Genomic DNA, 22,333 nt, shown 5'->3' with positions numbered 1-22,333 from the left:
AAAGGTTCGGTGGGTGTCCCTCGAGCGCGACACGGTGAGGCACCGTTCGATCGATGGCGCGGCCGCGGTTCAAGCGCTTGCACAGGATTCTGTATTGTGGTTGTGGTAACTAATATAACCACTTCCTCAGTCTAATGTTTACGTGTACTAGTATGGTTTTCTTCTAAGTTTGACCAACCTTATATAAAACTAAACTAAGCTCCCATACACGCACTCATCAATATGCCGCCGCCGCTGTTGCGCATGTCGGCGCCAGCCTGCTCTGGCCAACCATTTCTCGCCCATCACTGCCGTGTCGCCGCCATCCTTGTACCATGAAGCTGAAGGCTCACCCGCTCACATCGTCTGCAGTCCCTCCTTGCAATGCCGCTGCGCTACCAAGCACACGAGCAGCTGGTGGAGCCGTGTCAATGCACGCAGCATACGAAGAGGAGGACAAGCTAGTGCTCCAGCACGCCGGCGAGGAGGAACTAGGGTGTCATTGTCGTCTCCACCCGCGCAGAGGAGGTGAGCATGGTGGCTGTCGCGGCGGAAGCCGGTCGCGCCCGCGCCGAGCTGGCAAACTGGGTGCAGACGTGGAATCTACCTTCAAGACCTTGAATGCCACGTGGATCCTGCAATATCAAGGAGCAATTTGGGTTAGTCGACTCTTGTGAGCCGTTGGATGCAACATGGATGGCTAGAAGGGCTTCTTCAACCTCTGAAATTGATGCACTGTTCATCTTCTCAGCCCGCCACACGCCTAACCGCCTAACACCGCCGCCCCGCCCTCCCCTATACCGCCTGCCACCGCCATGCTCCCCCACCCCGCCATCTGTTTAACCCCAGGCATGATCCATTTTTCCAGTGAACTGCGTTCCACACCCAACACTCATAAGATAGATCATGGGCACCCTGCCACTCTAATATAGATAGTGGGGTAGCTTCTCTGCCGTCTTCTTCCTTCGCACCGTCGAAATTCTTTCACAAATTGACTGAACCAAATTATACTACTAGTACAAACATATTAAGTACAGTAGGAACACGAAGATACGAGCAGTAGTACCAACTACAAGAAGAACAGTAGTAAGACATAGTACTAGTAATACTGTACGTACTAAAGAGTTCAAATAGCGAGAAAGAACATAAATTTAAAATAATGAGAAAGAACATAAACATACTTCTGCTAGGGGCTTAGACAACACACCCCTGAAATAAAATGAAGCAACTAGTCTGTTTGACACTCTAGTAGAACCAGCATGAGCGACGACACTGCCACTTTACTCGGAGTCCGATTCCACATCCTCGACTACGTCCTCGTCCCTCGCCCTCTTCGCCGCCGCTTCTTTGCTTGAAATGGACACTGGGCTATGCTTCTTCATTCAACCCTTGTATATATTTAAACAAAGGTAGGCATCCATTCCTGCGTGCAGGATGTTATCTTCATCTATTGTCTTCGACTCCCATGCATGATGAAACTCGTGGTGAGGTTTCTTCAGTTTAGCGTATGAAGGATCAATCATGGCTGCTACCAGGTTCAGCATTGAAGGCTAAGAGGAGGACACCAGGCTTGCCTTTTGGAGATCAAAGGGCAGGACTACAACGAGGCCTATCCGACCTAGGACATCCCTGTCGTTCCTAAAGTCTACAGTAACAAATTTCACTCTTTTGTCCTTGAGGAAGTTCTTAAAATCCTGGCACTCAATGTCGGCATGGCATATGTGGTAGACCAAGAATAGGTTATGTATGCAAACCTGGATCACGGCGGGATTCTTCTTCTCTACCTCCTTTAGAATCTTCTCGCTTTCCAGGACTGTGGATAGCCCAGCGACCCACTCATCCTTTGAGTTTTCGAACATCCTTCTGAAGAGAGCAAATCATCCTTTCACCGCCGCGGATCCACGAGCGTAGATGACGATGAACTCATCGCCGATGATGGATCTAACCTGGTACTCAGCGGCGACCATGGAGATTTGGGAGGCCATGGATTTTGGAGGAGGGTTAGGAGAAGTTGAACTGGTGTAATGTGAAAGGACGAGATGACTGGGAGCAAACTATTGTAAGGTAAAAGACATGGACGAGTAGGGCATGCGGACGGCGTGGGGTTGTTGGCTTGCCCGGTGGATTAATGGCTACAAGCCCCCAAAGAGTTCTCGAGTACTATGCGGCACCCACTAGATGTCATGTCTACTAGACCCATATCATAGGCCTGACGGTATAGCTTCTGCCTGTTCGCACGCCATGCCAGCGTGTGGATGTAACTTCAATTAATTCCCTCAACCGTGGCGCCTCCCATGACCTTCGCCTCCCTCGCGCTCGTCAAATCCGTTGGTGTGACGCCCCGAGACCGTTGCGCTAGGTGTCTTCCAGTTATTCACTGTTGTTGCCTTGCCTTTTGCTTGCGTGTTGCATCTTGCCATGTCATCATGTGCATTTCATCATCATGTTTTCAGAACTTGCATCCGTTCTGGCCTCCTTGTTCTTTCCATTGTCCGTTCTGAGCCCAGACACACTTGCACGCGCCCGCGACACGTCCAAAATATTATTTTATAAGTGGCCGAAAAATGTTCTCGGAATGGGATTAAAGTTCACGTGCGGTGTTGTTTTGTTGTCAGTAGACCGCCTGCCAAGTTTCATCGCATTCGGAGTCCGTTTGACGCCCCAACGGATAACTATAGTGGCATTATAGCCGGTCAAATGTCGGACATTTTCGGTCTCCGAAAATCATGCCGGGCTGCATCTCTCCCCTCTACTCTCAGACCAACCCGCTCTCCACAGTCCACCTAGGCCCATGCCTACCCCTCTCGTCAGGCCGCGGCCCTCCTCGCGCACGCATCCGAAAAGCTGTCCCGGACCCAACCCGGACAGTCGTCACCGTTGGATTCGGATCATCCCCAAACATCTACAAAATGTCACTGTTTTCTTATTTGGACTCCCTAGCTATTTTATTCGCGATCGTACGATTGCGATCGGAGGGACGAGATAGACCGAACCTAATCTGTAGGCCTATATATCAACTAGTCCAACCCTAAAATCAAGGAGAGATGTCCCATCCTTCCTCCTTGCCGCCTCCACACTCAAATCACATCAGGATCCTCCCCGATCCCCTTCTCCTCGGTCTCCTCCTCCATCCAATCGAACCAACCACCGCTCTAGCTCGTTGTCAACACCGGACGAACCCACAGCCAGCCAGAGCCCAAATCCTGATTGGATCGAGGCCCTTCCGCCTCCCTCCGTGCCGTCCAGGTGATCCCCGAGCCAGAGCTCATCCGTGAGCACAGCCGCCATCGCCCATCCGGCACATCTAGGCGACATGCCAGACCAGGGCCCCGTCGCCTTGCTCCTCCTCGTCTCCCTACATCTCCTTTTCTGTTCAGCCTCTGTTTTCTCATCCTCGTCATTTTCTTCTTAGGAACAGCGCTCGCCCGCCTCCATGCTCGTTTTGGTTCAGGAGAGGAGCTCCTGACCATGCCTCCCACGTTGGCGCCTGCTCGCCGGAGCACCGTCGCCGGTGACCACCTTCAGCAAGACCCCCGCGCCCCTACCTCTCCTTTTCTTCTTCGTTGAAGTCCTCTCTCTCTTTCCCTCATGATCTCTCTCTCTCTCTCTCTCTCTCTCTCTCTCTCTCTTTTGTCTACACAGCATCACCATGGATGGCCTCCCGCACATCCGCCAGGTCGACCCCTCCCAGGACTTCGCTGCTGCTCCTCCCGCCGGAGAGCACCACCAGCAGCGCCACCAGGCCTCTGCTCCATTCCTTTTCCCTTTCCTTTGGCCCAAGCAGAGCTCCTCCTCCGCTCGATCTGCTGTCCTCCTCCTATGCCTTGCCCCACACCCTGGGTCCTACCGGGAACCGGCTCCCCGTCGTCAGGACTTCTCGGATCCACGCCGTCGCCTTGCAATGCCTGCTTCCTCTCGTCAGAGACAAACGAGCACCCGCAGGCGCGTTGACCGGTGCCAGCGCGTGGGTCGTGCCCAGCTCCGCGGTCGAGCCGGCCCAGCCTCTCCAAGGCCCAACCCCTCTGCTACACCGCATGTCCAGGCCCAGCCGCTAGCCAGATCCGTCCCATTGAGGTGAGGACGCGCCCAGCCTCCCTTGTGCACTGTTGGGACGACCTCTGATTCGGCCTATTATGTTTTTTTCAGTTCTGGAGGTTTTTCCTAATTATCCACATAATTGCAGTTTTGCTAATTAGCCCCTAAAATTCATGCATTTATAACTCACCATCCGTGCATCGGTTTAAAATGAATTATATAATAACTTGACTAGAATTTCATCAAGTTTCTTAATATCCAATTTCCATGCATGTTTAACATGTTTAAAATGTTGTTTGGTTAAATTTTCTCCTATGTCATGCTAAAATGATTAATTCCATAACTAAATAACTATAGCTCCAAACTTAACAAACTTTATATGTAAATGGGGTAGAAAAATGCCTAGTTTTTCACGGTGGTTTTACTTTGCATGTGTAACAACTCTAAAATATGGTTTAGGGCGGAACAGTACCAAACCTAATGTATGCTCATGAGGAGTTTCCGGAATTGTTGTTCATTGTTTCCAGCCTCATTTAAACTTGCCTAGATATGTAGTTTTTTTGTGCTTCACCCCTTGCCATGCTAACCAACATTTAATTTTGTTGAGTACCTAAACGAGAGAGAACTAAATAAGTCACGTGGTGTTTCATCAATATGCAATATTGAGCTCCACTTAATTTGTAGGATTGCTTGTACACTTTGCCATGCCATGCCTCTTTAAACCGGACATGCATCATACATGGTTGTGCATCATGCCATGCTTATGTGATGGTTGTTTACTATGTTGTTTGCTTCCTTCCGTGTTACTTCTCGTGTTAGCTTTGGTTTCGTTCCGGAGTTGTGAGGATCCGTTCATCTACGTCCGTTTGTCTTCTTCATGCACTCGTTCTTCTTCGTTGCGGGATCTCAGACAAGATGACCATACCCTCGAAATTACTTATATCTTTGCCTGCTAGTTGCTCGCTATATTGCTATTCCTGTGCTGTGATACCTACCACATGCTTTATCATGCCTCCCATACTGCCATGTCAAGCCTCTAACCCACCTTGCCCCAGCAAACCGTTGTTTGGCTATGTTACCGCTTTGCTCAGCCCCTCTTATAGCGTTGCTAGTTGTAGGTGAAGATGGAGTTTGTTCCTTGTTGGAATGAGATTATTGTTGGGATATCACAATATCTCTTATTTAATTAATGCATCTATATACATGGTAAAGGGTGGAAGGCTCGGCCTTATGCCTGGTGTTTTGTTCCACTCTTGCCACCCTAGTTTCCGTCATACCGGTGTTATGTTCCTTGATTTTCCGTTCCTTACACGGTTGGGTGTTATGGGGACCCCTTTACAGTTCGCTTTGAATAAAACTCCTCCAGCAAGGCCCAACCTTGGATTTACCATTTGCCTCACCACCACCTACTTTTCCCTTGGGAGTCACCGTCGTGTGGGTTATCTTTATTTTACCCCCCCGGGCCAGTGCTTGTCTATGTGTTGGTCCGAACCGGGCAGCCTGCAGGGCCACCTCGGGGGAACTCGAGGGCTGGTTTTACTCATAGCTTGACCTATCCGGTGTTGCCCTCAGAACGAGATATGTGCAGCTCCTATCGGGATGTCTGCGCATCGGGCGGCTTTACTGGTCTTGTTTTACCATTGGCGAACTATCTTGTAACCAGGATTCCGAGACTGATCGGGTCTTCCCGCGAGAAGGAATATCCTTCGTTGACCATGAGAGCTTGTGATGGGCTAAGTTGGGACACCCCTGCATGGTTTTGAACTTTCTAAAGCCGTGCCCGCGGTTATGGGCAGATGGGAATTTGGTAATGTCCGGTTGTAGAGAAGTTGACACTTAACTTAATTAAAATGCATCAATCGTGTGTGTAGCCGTGATGGTCTCTTCTCGGCGGAGTCCGGAAGTGAACACGGTGTTGGAGTTATGCTTGAATGTAAGTAGTTTCAGGATCACTTCTTGATCACCCCTAGTTTGCGACTGTGCCTTGCCTTCTCTTCTCGCTCTCATTTGCGTATGTTAGCCACCATATATGATAGTGCTTGCTGCAACTCCACCTCATACCTTTTAGCTACCCATAAGCTTAAATAGTCTTGACCGCGAGGGTGTGAGATTGCTGAGTCCCCGTGACTCACAGTTTACCTCCAAAACCAGATGCAGGTGCCGATGAAACCATGCAGGTGACGCAACCGAGCTCTAGGAGGAGCTCGATGAACATCTCGTTCATTGTGTTGTTTCGTGTTTCCAGTTGATCAGTAGTGGAGCCCAGTTGGGGCGATCGGGGATCTGTAGCATTAGGGGTAGTCTTCTTTTATTTTGGGTTCCGTAGTCGGACCTTGCTTGTATCTGGATGATGTAATGCTTTATTTATGTATTGTGTGAAGTGGCGATTGTAAGCCAACTCTGTACCTCTTTCTTATTCAGTACATGGGATGTGTAAAGATTACCCCTCTTGCGACATTGCCTACAATGCGGTTATGCCTCTAAGTCGTGCTCCGACACATGGGAGATATAGCCGTATCGTGGGTGTTACAAGTTGGTATCAGAGCCTTCCCCGACTTAGGAGCTCCCTGCTTGATCAAATCGTTGGCGTTATTGAGTCTAGAAAAATGTTTTGAGTCTTATAGGATTATATATATCGGAGAGTAGGATTCTTTTAACTCCTCAGTCCCTTCGTCGCTCTGGTGAGGCCTCCTGACGTAGAGTTTTGACTCTTCTCTTCTCGAATTTCACTAAAAAAAATTTAGGATCACGCAGGTATCTTGGAATCATTCAAATGGTTTTGTGACGAGAACATTGTTCTTGGTGCCTCCTGATATTTAGGGGTTGTGGCAGTGTCCCGGGGAGTTGAGCTCCGAGGTGTTGTCGTCACAATTTTAACGTTGCAGTTCCGGAATACCTGAGTTTCACCGACATTGAAAATCTCTTTTATGCAGTTGTTGGTGAGATAACCTAGAAGCCACCCAGTACTGGGGCGGGAGTTCGGGAGTATTGCCATAACTCGTATAACAGATGCTTTTCGAAGGTTGAGGTAAATTATTTCCGAAGGTTTCTTGGTTATGTGTTGAAGGATGGATACAGCTGGATGTAGGATTTGCTGGTTTTTGGGTGAGATATTATGCTTCCCCTGTATCCCTAACACCTGATTGCATAACCAAAAAGTTTCGGGAGTTTATAAGTGGGAATTCAAGTAGATCTTAGGATATCTTTCTGACAGATGCATGATATGAGATTGGGGTTCGACGTCTAGTGGTCCGCCTATCCACGGTTGGTTTTACAGTGGTCTCGTTGTGTCTTAAAGAGTCCTTGGCTATGCTGACTCGGGGACGCTTCGTATGTCATGTGCACTGCCTTGTACCTGATGGTGTTGTACGATCGAGCCCGTGTGGGCCCCACCACGAAAACTTTGGACGAAATCTCTATCATATTTTGTTCCGGCTAATGCTGCAAGCCAATCCTTTGTTTTTGTTTTTAGTTGTGGTATTTGAGTTGCTTCGAAGTCAAATGTTGATTCCATACCTTTCCTAAGCGGTGTTCTCATACTCCTATTTGAGTACTAATCCTTCTTGATAATCGAGATTGTCATGTCAATCCTTTTCAACCGGCGCGCTTCTCGTCAAGTGGATCCGATCATTTCAACATTTGCAAGATCCAATCTCAGTTTTCGTCAACGGTGTTTGCTTCATCCGTCCTAAATTGCCTTTGTTTTCCCACCCTCCCACCCTTTTTCTTCAAGGACTAGGATTTCTTAATTCGTTATCCATTTTATGGATGTGAAGTCTCTCCATTCTTTTCAATCAACGTTCTTACCTGGTGGTTCTCTTGAAGATGCTCTACTCGTTCATCATTCTCCATTCTTTTCTTCTCCGGTGGATCCTATTAAAGCTTTCAAGGACTAGGATCATATTTTTTCCTCGTTTCAAATGTTTTCTCATGTCGGTGCATCTCTTTATCATTCACTTCTCACTATTCATTGTTCCGGAGTGCTCAAGCTATCTCGAAGATTCGTGTTTTCATTCCAAACCGTTCAAACTATTTTGAGGTGGTTATCACTTTCAAGCCATTTAATTCAACCGGTGCAATCTCTCTTTTCAAGCAATTTCTTCAACGGTGTATATTTTGAGTGGGCCCTAACACACAGGTCTTTCCCAGGATCTTACCTGACTCTTCTAATTTTCCCGGAGCTTCTCAATTTTTTTTCAAAGTTTGACGTAAGAATGAATTATCATCAGTCTTATGTATTTTCTCCAAGACCTATCAATTTTCTTTCACCGTTGGATCAACCTTTCTATTCGTCATCCCGGAGTATCTCAACAATTTTTGGTGGTGTTGTTCTCATCATTCTCGGATTTGAAGACCAAAGAGGAGTTCCTCTTAAATCCTTACCCGTTCTTCCAAAGATTCGTGGTTCTAGCGTTATGCCATCCTCTCATAATTGTTTTCGATTGTGAGATATCTTTTCATCCATCCGGAGCATTTCATGAGTTGTTTTCTCTTTTCTTTCCTCTGGAGCCCATCATTTCAGAAAAATTAATCATTTCAGCTTCCAGCTCTCGTTTCTCCAAATCTTACTGGTGCATCATCCAAGTATTCTCTAATCAGCTCGGGATCTCTTCGTTTCACTTGTATCTAAAAAATTCTCTCAAGTATCTTCATTCATTTTCCAATTCTTCCCGGTGAATTGTGCTTTTGCTACTTTTCTTGTTCAATTCTTATGGTGGTTCGTTCAAGAATTCTCTTCCGTTGCTATTCTATTTATTCATTCGTTGTTTCCAATTCTACCAGTGGTTCGTTGAAGACCTTCCGCAAGTTTGCGCTATATCTCTCCTCAATCCTTTTTCAAGAAGAATAAGTAGTATGCCAAATCTGTTGCTTGTCATCAATTTAATTGGTGAAGGATAAGCATAATATAATTATTATTCTTGTTTCATCGAGTAAATTCAATTCCTTATTCCGGAGGCTCATCAAGTTCTTGGTTTTCAATTGTTTCATCTTTTCTTTCCCGGAGTTCCAAGCTCTCGCAATTATATCACCATGGAGATCCATATAAATCATTACAAGGCTTCACCTTATGTTCTCAACTTCTCTTTCTTTTGATCATTCTTTTATTTCCAGAGTTCTTCATGGAGGCTCAACATGGTGGGTCATCAAGGATTTAATTCCTTCTTGAAGTGTTCATCGAGATTCTTTTCAGAGGAGCTCAAGTATTCTTTATCTTGCATTTCAAAGTGCAATTCTTTCAACCTTATCATTTGAGGTGGTGTTATGCCATTCGTGACAATTTGAGTTCGTGTTTCACGATAGACCAATTCTCAAGAATGAGATAGTTAAACCCACCAATTTCTTCGAGCATGAGCTCTTCTCAATCCATCAATCGCTTTGTTGGAGTTATCTTGGGTTATATTTCACCTAAAGCTTTCCCTAAGGATTGTTGCTATTTATGGTGCTTATAAATGACCCAAGTTCTTCATTTATCCTCCCGGTGAAATAAGTTTCTTGTCTCCTTGTTCATATCAATCCAATCTTGTTTCCATTTATGGCAGGTTTTCACCTCAAGTTATTGAGATGTTTTTCCATAAGCCCTCAACAAGCCTGTTCTTTTCGTTGTTGATTTCCCAACAACTCCGTTAAATCCTTCTTTTTAAGGATGCTCTCTCAAATTCATTCGAGTTAGAACATGTTGTTTTCTTCTCTGTTCTTTTCATTGCATTCTTTCATTTCTTCCGGAGGCATTGTGATGATGCTCTCTTCACTCATTATCTCGTATTGTGAAGATCATGCTCTTTCCTTTGCTTATCCATTCAACCGGAGTGTCGTGTTTTCATTCCAGTTCTCTCATCTTATCAAGTTTTACCTCCTTTTTCTCAACCCGAGTGCTGTCTGATATCTTTCTTACCCCTTGTGCTATTCTTTCAATAGTTCCGGAGGCAGCGTGTTGTTGATTTCATCAAGTATCCTCTCATCTTGTCAAGTTCTTGTTAATTCCATCCATTTGCAGTCGGAGGGCTGTACAAATTATATCATTCTTTTTCCTCCTCTATCTTGTTTTAACCGGAGTGTTGTCGTAATTGATCTTTATCGTTCCTTCTGCAGCTCCTTTCTACCGGAGTGCTTGCATGTCCTTCTTGTCCTTTGTAACACTTTTCTTATGCCTTTCAACCTACAAGGTTCTAGTAATGTTCCTTGTTCCTCTTTTCTAACAGAGTGTTTTCAACTTTGTTCATCTCCGTTGTATTCTTTTCTCGAAGTTGTTCAACCTCTCAAGGTTCTTTGGTTTCACTCGTTTGTCAAAGAAGAAACTTAGTTTTACCCCTTCCTTTTCCTCTTCCTTTTCCCTCCGATGCCATCCTAGATCTCGGGATGAGATCCTCTCATAGTGGTGGAGTGTTGTGACGCCCCGAGACCGTTGCACCAGGTGTCTTCCAGTTACTCGCTGTTGTTGCCTTGTCTTTTTCTTGCGTGTTGCATCTTGCCATGTCATCATGTGCATTTCATCATCATGTTTTCAAAACTTGCATCCGTCCCGGCCTCCCCGTTCTTTCCGTTGTCCATTCCGAGCCCAGACACACTTGCACGCGCCCGTGGCACGTCCAAAATATTATTTTATAAGTGGCCAAAAAATGTTCTTGGAATGGGATGAAAGTTGTCGTGCGGTGTTGTTTTGTTGTCAGTAGACCGCCTGCCAAGTTTCATCGCATTCGGAGTCCGTTTGACACCCCAACGGATAACTATAGCGGCATTATAGTCGGTCAAACGTCGGACGTTTTCGGTCTCCAGAAATCGTGTCGGGCTGCATCTCTCCCCTCTTCTCTCAGACCAACCCGCTCTCCAAAGTCCACCTAGGCCCATGCCTACCCCTCTCATAAGCCCGCGGCCCTCCTCGCGCGCGCGTCCGAAAAGCTATCCTGGACCCAATCCGGACAGTCGTCCCCGTTGGATTCGGATCATCCCCAAACATCTACAAAACATCACTGTTTTCTTATTTGGACTCCCTAGTTATTTTATTCGCGATCGTCTGATTGCGATCGGAGGGAAGAGATAGCCCCAACCTAATCCGCATGCCTATATATAAACTAGTCCAACCCTAAAATCATGGAGAGATGTCCCATCCTTCCTCCTTGCCGCCTCCACACTCAAATCACATCGGGAACCTCCCCGATCCCCTTCAACTCGGTCTCCTACTCCATCCAATCGAACCAACCACCGCTCCAGCTTGTTGTCAACACCGGACGAACCCACAGCCAGCCAGAGCCCAAATCCTGATTGGATCGAGGCCCTTCCGCCTCCCTCCGAGCCGTCCAGGTGATCCCCGAGCCAGAGCTCGTCCGTGAGCAAAGCCGCCGTCGCCCGTCCGGCGCATCCTGGCGACTTGCCGGACCAGGGCCCCGTCGCCTTGCTCCTCCTCGTCTCCCTACATCTCGTTTTCTGTTCAGCCTCTGTTTGCTCATCCTCGTCGTTTTCTTCTTAGGAACAGCGCTCGCCCGCCTCCATGCTCGTTTTGGTTCGGGAGAGGAGCTCCTGACCATGCCTCCCACGTTGGCGCCTGCTCGCCGGAGCGCCATCGCCGGTGACCACCTTCAGCAAGGCCCCCGCGCCCCCGCGTCTCCTTTTCTTCTTCGCTGAAGCCCTCTCTCTCTTTCCTTCATGATCTCTCTCTCCCTCTCTCTCTTTTGTCTTCGCAGCATCGCCATGGATGGCCTCCCGCACATCCGCCAGGTCGACCCCTCTCGGGACTTCGCTGCTGCTCCTCCCGCCGGAGAGCATCACCAGCAGCGCCGCCAGGCCTCTGCTCCATTCCTTTTCCCTTTCCTCTAGCCCGAGCGGAGCTCCGCCTCTGCTCGATCTGCTGCCCTCCACCTATGCCTTGCCCCGCACCCTGGGTCCTACCGGGAACCGGCTCCTTGTCGTCAGGACTTCTCGGATCGGCGCCGTCGCCTCGCGATGCCCCGTCCTCGAGCTCTTCCCACTGCCGCCTGCTTCATCTTGTCAGAGACGAACAAGCACCCACAGGCGCGTTGACCAGCGCCAGTGCGTGGGTCGTGCCTAGCTCCGCGGTTGAGCCGGCCCAGCCTCTCCAAGGCCCAACCCCTCTGCTGTACCGCGCACTGAGGCCCAACCGCTGGCCAGATCCGGCCCAATGAGGTGAGAACGCGCCCAGCCTCCCCTGTGCACTGTTGGTCCGGCCTCTGATTCGGCCCGTTATGTGTTTTTCAGTTCTGGAGGTTTTTCCTAATTATCCACAGAATTGGAGTTTGGTTGATTAGCCCCTAAACTTCATGCATTTATAACTCACCATCCGTGCATCGGTTTAAAATGAATTATATATGTAGCTTGACTAGAATTTCATCTAGTTTCTTAATATCCAATTTCCATGCATGTTTAACATGTTTAAATGCTGTTTGGTTAAATTTGCTCCTATGTCATGCTAAAATGATTAATTCCATAACTAAATAACCGTAGCTCCAAAATTAACAAACTTTATATGTAAATGGGGTAGAAAAATGCCTAGTTTATCATGGTGGTTTTACTTTGCATGTGTAACAACTCTAAAATATGGTTTAGGGCAGAACAGTACCAAACCTAATATATGCTCATGAGGAGTTTCCAGAATTGTTGTTCGTTGTTTCCGGCCTCATTTAAACTTGCCTAGATATGTAGTTTTGTTGTGCTTCACCCCTTGCCATGCTAACCAACATTTAATTTTGTTGAGTACCTAAACGAGAGAGAACTAAATAAGTCACGTGGTGTTTTGTCAATATGCAACGGAGTTGCATATTGAGCTCCACTTAATTTGTAGGATTGCTTGTGCACTTTGCCATGCCATGCCTCTTTAAACCGGACAGGCATCATACGTGGTTGTGCATCATGCCATGCTTATGTGATGGTTGTTTACTATGTTGTTTGCTTCTTTCCGGGTTACTTCTCGCGTTAGCTTTGGTTTCGTTCCGGAGTTATGAGGATCCGTTCCTCTACGTCCGTTTGTCTTCTTCATGGACTCGTTCTTCTTCCTTGCGAGATCTTAGGCAAGATGACCATACCCTCGAAATCACTTCTATCTTTGCTTGCTAGTTTCTCGCTCTATTGCTATTCCTATGTTGCGATACCTACCACATGCTTTATCATGCCTCCCATACTGCCGTGTCAAGCCTCTAACCCACTTCGCTCCAGCGAACCGTTGTTTGGCTATGTTACCACTTTTCTCAGCCCCTCTTATAGCGTTGCTAGTTGCAGGTGAAGATGGAGTTTGTTCCTTGTTGGAACATGATTATTGTTGGGATATCACGATATCTCTTATTTAATTAATGCATCTATATACTTGGTAAAGGGTGGAAGGCTCGGCCTTATGCCTGGTGTTTTGTTCCACTCTTGTCGCCCTAGTTTCCGTCATACCAGTGTTATGTTCCTTGATTTTGCGTTCCTTACACGGTTGGGTGTTATGGGGACCCCTTGACAGTTCGCTTTGAATAAAACTCCTCCAGCAAGGCCTAACCATGGATTTACAATTTGCCTCACCACCACCTACTTTTCCCTTGGGAGTCGCCGTCGCGAGGGTCATCTTTATTTTATCCCCCCCGGGCCAGCGCTTGTCTAAGTGTTGGTCCGAATCGGGTAGCCTGCGGGGCCACCTCGGGGAAACTCGAGGGCTGGTTTTACTCGTAGCTTGACCTATCCGGTGTTGCCCTGAGAGTGAGATATGTGCAGCTCCTATTGGGATGTCAGCGCATCGGGCGACTTTGCTGGTCTTGTTTTACCATTGGCGAAATGTCTTGTAACCGGGATTCCGAGACTGATCGGGTCTTCCCGCGAGAAGGAATATCCTTCGCTGACCATGAGAGCTTGTGATGGGCTAAGTTGGGGCACCCCTGCAGGGTTTTGAACTTTCGAAAGCCGTGCCCGCGGTTATGGGCAGATGGGAATTTGTTAATGTCCGGTTGTAGATAACTTGACACTTTTAACTTAATTAAAATGCATCAATCGTGTGTGTAGCCGTGATGGTCTCTTCTCGGCGGAGTCCGGGAAGTGAACACAGTGTTGGAGTTATGCTTGAACGTAAGTAGTTTCAGGATCACTTCTTGATCACTCCTAGTTTGCGACCATGCCTTGCCTTATATTCTCGCTCTCATTTGCGTATGTTAGCCACCATATATGCTAGTGCTTGCTGCAGCTCCACCTCATACCTTTTACCTACCCATAAGCTTAAATAGTCTTTACCGCGAGGGTGTGAGATTGCTGAGTCCCCGTGACTCACAGTTTACTTCCAAAACCAGTTGCAGGTGCCGGTGAAACCGTGCAGGTGACGCAACCGAGCTCTAGGAGGAGCTCGATGAACATCTCATTCATTGTGTTGTTCCGTGTTTCCAGTTGATCAGTAGTGGAGCCCATTTGGGGCGATCGGGGATCTGTAGCATTAGGGGTAGTCTTCATTTATTTTGGGTTCCATAGTCGGACCTTGATTGTATCTGGATGATGTAATGCTTTGTCTATGTATTATGTGAAGTGGCGATTGTAAGCCAACTCTGTACCTCTTTCTTATTCAGTACATGTGATGTGCAAAGATCACCCCTCTTGCGACATTGCCTACAATGCGGTTATGCCTCTAAGTCGTGCTCCGACACATGGGAGATATAGCCGTATCGTGGGTGTTACAGTTGGCAAGTAGACAGTACCTCCAGTGGCAAGGCCATGTCTCTATGCAAACACATCTCAGCCATTGGTTCCAAGTAGATCGAACGGCTCACGTTGTCCAGAGGCAGACATACCATCACCACCAAGTGAGATTTTTATAGGAGTGGTCATGCATGCACGTGGTGTAATTAATGGATCGGTTTACACAAATTTTTGAGAAAAACGAGATTACTAATTATGTACTTTTGCAAACTATGGAATTAATTCCACCATTCATCGTCTACCTTGGTTCAAGAGATTTTCAAATTAAGCCCTATAAACCGGAAAGGAGGGAGTACCTCATGAGCACCACTATGGCCAGCCTTAATCATCGCATGCAATAATTTAGTGCACCTTGAAACCTGAACGTCTCCTTGAATCTCCTTCTCCCTTTAGTAGTCCCACTGCTCCACCCCGTGTGGAAAAAGTCTGCATCCATGACTCTCCTCCCCCGCGCTTGTCCAATCCATTGTGACCAGCATTATTTCCACCCCTTCCCGCACCCGTAATTTACTCCAACAGATATGCCCATGTAGCTGCTTCAGTTACTTAACTGTAGGTGCATTGGGTCACTGACATGTGGGCCCAACAAGGATCTGGCCCACATGTGAGTGACGCAACTAGACCTGCAGTTAAGTCAATGAAGCTCAATCCATATATTACGTAGGTGTGCCATTTCTCTCTATAAATACTGTGCCTCCCACGACATTCGGAAGAACGCTCATGTTCATCGCTATCTCCTCCCCCTTGTCCGTGTCAAAACTGGCGGATCTCGGGTAGGGGGTCCAGAACTATGCGTCTAAGGTTGATGGTAACAGGAGACAGGGGACATGATGTTTACCCAGGTTTGGGCCCTCTCTATGGAGGTAATACCCTACTTCCTGCTTGATTGATCTTGATGAATATGAGTATTACAAGAGTTGATCTACCACGAGATCGTAATGGCTAAAACCCTAGAAGTCTAGCCTATGTGATTATGATTGTCACTGCCTCTACGGACTAAACCCTCCAATTTATGTAGACACCTGAGGGAACTAGGGTTATACAAAGTCGGTTACAGAGAAAGGAATCTTCGTATCCGAACGCCAAACTTGCCATCCACGCCAAGGAGAATCCCATCCGGACACAGGTGAGAGTCTTCGGTCTTGTATCTTCATAGCCCATTAGTCTGGCCCTTGACCAACAGGCCGGACGCCTGAGGACCCCTTAGTCCATGACTCCCTCAGTAGCCCGTGAACCAAGCTTCAATGACGAGGTGTCCAGCGTGCAGATTGTCTTCAACATTGCAAGGCGGGTTCCTCCTCCAAATACTCCAACACAGTCTTTGAACACAACGAACATGTCCGGATCTGCAAAACAAGTACCACACACCACCGCGGAGAGTATAATATTTCACGAGTCCAATCTACTGACAACTTTTTATAACGTGATATCACGTCCTTGTCCAGTTATTATTTCGAACCGTTTTTCGGCCTGCCGCTCCACAATTCGAGATGCGGCTTTATTGGCACATCTTGTCAAAGCAGAGATTGTGTCCCCTTATTGCGGGATTCTCATCAATACGGGTATGGGTAATCCAACCATGCCGCCTACACGGCCCCTGGGGAATAGGCGAGTTTTATGGCGCATGGGGAGGCGCTTGATTTTCATTGCCTTTATAAGGGGATAAGGATTCACCTGTTTCACCCACGCCTTCTCTCTTTTCGCCTACCCATTCTCGAGCTCCAGCGCCCAAGTTCTCATCTTCTCTACCTCAAGAAAGCACTCCGACCATGTCTGGAGCGCAGGGCAAGTGGATGGCCTCCACCACAAGGAGAAGGACATCACCCAGCTTTGGGAGGCCGGATATTTGGCCAAGGAGGTCGCCCATTGGCTTCCGACCGAGGGACATATCGTCCCTACCCCGAAGCCCCATGAGAGGGTAGTTTTCATACCCCACTTTATCTGCGGGCTAGGTTTTCCACTCCACCCCTTCGTCCGCGGGCTCATGTTCTACTATGGGCTGGATTTCCATGATCTGGCCCAAAATTCCTTCCTCACCATCTCAGCATTCATCGTCGTGTGTGAGGCTTTCCTCCACACCCAATCCCACTTCGGATTGTGGCTGAAGACCTTCAATGTGAAGCCGAAGGTGGTGGCCGGCGAACACGCAGAGTGCGGAGGCGCCATGGTGAGAAAAATATCCAACGTCCCGTGGCCCAAAGGCACCTTCGTGGAGACCTCAAGGGGTGGCAGAAGTTGTGGTTCTACGTCAAAAGCCCCGCGACACTACCTGGGCCGGGGCTCCCGAATTCAAATCTGGGGCCCCAATGCGGCTTACCTCCTAGCAAGAGAAGGGCCTGGATTGGTCTTCGTTGGACGAGCTGACAGCGCTCCATATGCGCATCAGGAGCATTATAGACAAGAATGTCAAGCTTGTCGATGTGATTCAGGTGACACTAGTTCGCCGGATCCTTCCATGCTAGAACCGGGCTTGGCACCTATGGCAGTTTGATCCGGCCAAGCACAAGACCTTGCAACGGTTCTTCGGAACTACGCACGAAGATATCTGGAAGGTGGTCTTCAAGGCCAACGAGACGTGGCCGAAGACGACCGAGGACCATGGGCATGACCTGGCCCATCCTGCCAGTTCAGTAAGTTTTCCGTGTTTCAAGGTGTATCCTTTACTTGCTTACTCAAGGAGGATGTCCGAACATCCCTATTTGTTTTTTTAGGGTTGGACAAAGAAGGTAGAGTGGATTCGATGTCCCGCTCCGCTACCCGAGGAACTAGCCATCCCGCATCTGATGAAGATGTTGGTTCCAGCGCCCTACAAGGCGCCGGAGAACAAGGCCAAGAAGAAGGTCAAGGGGACCAGAGGTGGGCTCCGTCCCAAGGGTACTTTAGACGTGGCGTCCAAAGACGCCGAAACCCACTCTGCCGCTGAAGACGACGAGGAGGAGGAAGAGGAAGAAGAAAGCAACTCCCCCCGAGGGGGAAATGAAGAAGAGGGCGGCCTCCACAAATCTGGAGGCGGAGGCGAGCAAGAAGGGGAAGGTCTCCCTCGCGGATAGCTCTGCGTGGGACGTCGACATCAGCCTAGAATGGCCTCCCCGAGATAAGGCCATGGCCGAATCGTGAGTATTCAAAACCCTGACGCATTCATATATAAGCCTCTTTACTTCATAATTTTAACATGTTGAATCATGTACTTGTAGTCTGACTCGTTCCGCCCTCAAGCGATCCTCATCTTCAGGGAACTCTCTGGACCCGAAGGTGATGGACAGCGGGTCCCTTCCGGCGGCCTCCTCTCCCAGGTCCATGGATGACACCAAGGTTTTGTCCCGAAGGATCCCATGCCAGGGAGAGATGCAGGAGGTCGTCGGGGTGGCGCCAGAGTGCGAGACCTCGGCCGCCGGACACATAGGGGAGCAGATCCCCATGGAGACTGGCGATGGGGGCCATGCCCAATTCGGCCCCCATCCGAATACGTTCCCGGAGACCTATACGGCTCCAGAGTCCGGCGAGCAGCCTACCTCGTCGAAAGGAGGTGTCTCCATTCCGCCGGTGACCTCTGTCCAACCAGAGGCACCAGATACTCTGCTGGAAGCATTGCGAAGCGCTTCCATCATTGAGGAACACCGTACCCTCATGGGTGCGGTGATTTAGAAGATTTATCCCACAAAGAGAAGACAGGCTGAAGCCTGCACAAGCCTTCTAACAGGCTTTGAGGTAAGCAATACAATTATGTAAAAAGAAAGTCAGAGTGTGGACAGTAGCTCTTGAGACTCTGTCCGGGGTTCGAAAAGAAGAGCCGAACAGAGGATGAAATAGTTTTTCATAGGGGACTAACCATATATGTCTATGTGAATAAGCAGGCGTCGCTATTGGCCACGACTTCTAATGCTGCCGATGTCTCCGGACTGAAGCAGAGGCTGGAGCAGACAGAGGAAGAGCTCGGTCGTGCGAAAAAGCAGCTGCATGATAATCAAGGTATTAAATAATTTTATGCATGTCCGAAAAGTATGAATGTTTTCGTGCTGACCTTAGTGCCGTGATATTTTTGTAGGGGCGGCGACCGAGGTAGAGGCCCTCAAGAAGGCGCTAGCCGAGGCCGACGATAGAGCGGTAAAGGAAAAAGCTACCCGAGAAAAGCATGAGGCCGGGGTTGGTGAGGCCAGTAGGATCTCCAGGACACCGTGAGGAAATATGAGTCCTTGGAGCACCAGAATGCGAACCAAGAGTCCGAACTCGCCAAGGCCCGCCAAAGTGCACAAGAGGCCCAGGCCGAAGCCCAAGGAGACCTTCGGGAGATCCAAGAGGCCAAGAAGATCGTGGCGGGTAAGGCTTTTATTATGCAAAGAAAGTATGTGAGGAAGAGGTATCTTTTACTAACCCGGATTTGGAGTTCTCTAGGGGCGTTTGCGGATTTGCCGCGCAGTATTTCTGACGCTGCGGAATTCTTTTGAGCCAAAGAGGGGAGCTCAACGGAGAAGCCGTTCTAGTCGCAATACCTTGCACCAGAACATCCAGTTCCTTTTAGCGACCAACTAAAACAGTTGGTCGAGCTTCATAGGGTGGCCGAACTAGCCATGAAGGATTTAATAATTGACCAGTGGCCTGCAGAAGCTATACCCAGCAGCTACTTCGGACTCGTGAAGCGGCTGGTCAATGCCTGCCCTCGGCTTGACGCCATCAAGCGGTCGGTCTGCATAGAAGCTGCGCGGATGGCCTTCGCCCGTGTGAAGATACAATGGGCGAAGATGGACGTCGCGAAGCTTGCGACCGAAGGAACACCCTCGGGCAAGGAGCACCGCATGCCCGAGCGGTATTTCGAAGATGTACTGAAGGGATCCCGCATTGTAGCGGAGCAATGTGCTAAGGACAATATTTTTGAATGAATACATTCATGTTATCCCATCCTGTATGATGAAAACAATATTGATATGTAATATAATGCTTTACTATTTATTATTTAAAGTTTTACCTCATGTGCGGACGTTTTATCAAGTCTAAGAGTGGGCCAGTCGTCGGCTTCAGCCCCCGCGTAGCTAGTACGGGGGTGTTCGAGATGAATCTAAACATTCTTTATCCACGAATTTGGTCCTTGAAGGAGGTGTTTAGCGCAATGAACCAGGCAATCGGACTATGCAGCTTTATCACCCTCACTTAGCCATAGGAGTTTGACAATAAAAATTTAGGCGCAAACCCTAGTATCTGAACTAGGGTGCTGTAAACACCTGATCGGATAAGAACCGATTCATCACATAATGCGGAAAAAATCAATAAAGCTTTGAAACCTCCGAAGAGCTGACCGGCTCACGCTGCATCATGATAGTTAGTTTTCGGCTTTCTCTACTGAGGTGCTCATCCGGATAAACCAGGACACAATCGTAGTAGGTCTCCCTTTACTACCCTAGCGGATATAGTAGAACGTAAGGTAGTAAGTACAGGAGCCGGGCAACCCAAATATTGACCAAAGACATGATTCGGAGCCAATGCATATAATGCTAAATTCGGGGTGCCGAACTATACTGTAAAAAGTGTTCGGACTTTGTTGCTGTATTATGGGGTGCAATGAAACCCCTGGCGGATTAAAGCGTACCAAAGTGTACGGGTGCGATTTGATAAGATTATCAAAAGAGCAAACTAGTGCCGCAGGAGTTGAGCTGCAAACTGTTTCCATTATAGTTTGATTAATACGTCAAAGCATATTTGTACAAGTAGTGCAATAAGCAACATGGCTATTTAATATGCCACAACCAAGGGAGAGCTGCGTGCGGGTCCTGAAAACAGGTAGAGTGACCGTTAAAGGGACCACCTAGAAATTCCCTTATACGTCAGTATCTTGTGCCGTCTTGGTGTATCTATCCTTTCGAAAGGACATGTGATCAGGCCGTCAGGAATGGCCTGTGGAAAAGAAACCTGAAAAGGAAAAAAACAAAAGAAAAAGTGAAAGTATGTGTGTCCAGGGGAGGTCGAGCCATATTATGGATCACACTCTAGTTATGCCTCTGTCTATGCCCATGGTATTTTGAGTGCGTAGTTATGTATGCGCGGTACAAACGCCGCCACTAGGTATGGGATGGGACAGAGGCCGACTTGCTAGTCGAGCTCTTGACGAGCCGGGCTGTCCTGCTGCGGAGTAGTCCGGACTAGTTTGACGGTGTCAAGGAGCTCGGCCAACGAACTGAGGTTCTGCTTGAAGAGGCCGCTCTGTACTTTTGCTGCTAAAGCGACGGTGTGCTCCTCAGTGCGGAGGGAGCGCTCAATGTTTCCATTGACTGTTATGACATCGCGTTGTCCGGGCATCTTGAGCTTGAGATAAGCATAGTGTGGCAACGCGTTGAATCGAGCAAATGTGGTTCGTCCGAGCAGTGCGTGATAGCCACTGCGGAGGGGGACGATAGTTAAGATCAACTCTTCGCTTCAAAAGTTGTCCGGGGATCCGAAGGCAACCTATAGTGTGATTGAGCCCATACAGCGGGCCTCTACACAGGGTATGACTGCTTTAAATGTAGTCTTTGTGGGCTTGATCCTTGAGGGATTAATACCCATTTTGCACACTGTATCCTGATAGAGCAGGTTCAGGCTACTGCCACCATCCATGAGGACTCGTGTGGTATGGAATCCATCAATGATAGGGTCAAGGACCAGTGTGGCTGAACCGCCATGACGGATACTGGTCGGATGGTCCCTGCAAACGAAGGTGATTGGGCAGGAAGACCATGGGTTGAACTTTGGGGCGACTGGCTCCATCGCGTAGACGTCCCTCAGCGCGCGTTTGCGCTCCCTCTTGGGGATATGGGTAGCGTATATCATGTTCACTATTTTAACTTGGGGGGGGGGACTTCTTCTGTCCCCCAGTGTTCAGCGGACGGGACTACTCGTCATCGTCCTTGCTTTGCGATGCCTTCTCCTTGTTCTCGGCATTCAATTTGCCGGCCTGTTTAAAAACTAAGCAGTCTCGGTTAGTATGATTGGCTGGTTTGTGTGGGGTGCCATGGATGGATCTGGCATGGAGAATCGAGTATGCGGTCCAAGCTGGATGGGACCTCATTGTTTCTTTTATATGGCTTTTTCCGCTGGCCGGACTTGGAGCCACAAAATGCGGCGTTGACCGCCGTGTCGTCGGTATTGTCATCGTTGCTTTGAAGCTTGTGCCTGTTGCATTGGGGCTTGCCGTTGCTGTTTTTGGTCTCAGAGGTGCCAGCCTCGCTTGAAGTGTTTTTGCTATGGGCTAGCTAGCTATCCTCGCCCGCGCAAAAATGGGTCATGAGTGCCGCGAGGGCTACCATGGACTTTGGCTTCTCTTGGCCAAGGTGATGGGCTAGCCATTCGTCGCGGATGCTATGCTTAAAGGCCGCTAGGGCTTCGGCATCCGGACAGTGAACGATTTGGTTCTTTTTAGTTAAGAACTGATACGTCTCCAACATATCTATAATTTTTGATTGCTCCATGCTATATTATCTACTGTTTTGGACTATATTGGGCTTTATTTTCCACTTTTATATTATTTTTGGGACTAACCTATTAACCGGAGGCCCAGCCCAGAATTGCTGTTTTTTGCCTATTTTAGTGTTTCAAAAAAACAGAATATCAAATGGAGTCCAAAGGGAATAAAATCTCCGGGAACGTGATTTTCTCACCGAACGTGATCCAGGAGACTTGGACCCTG

The sequence above is a fragment of the Triticum aestivum genome, chromosome 4A, assembly GCF_018294505.1.
Source record: "Triticum aestivum cultivar Chinese Spring chromosome 4A, IWGSC CS RefSeq v2.1, whole genome shotgun sequence".
NCBI lineage: Eukaryota > Viridiplantae > Streptophyta > Magnoliopsida > Poales > Poaceae > Triticum > Triticum aestivum.
The sequence above is the reverse complement of the archived record's forward strand: the minus strand, read 5'-3'. Positions refer to the sequence as shown.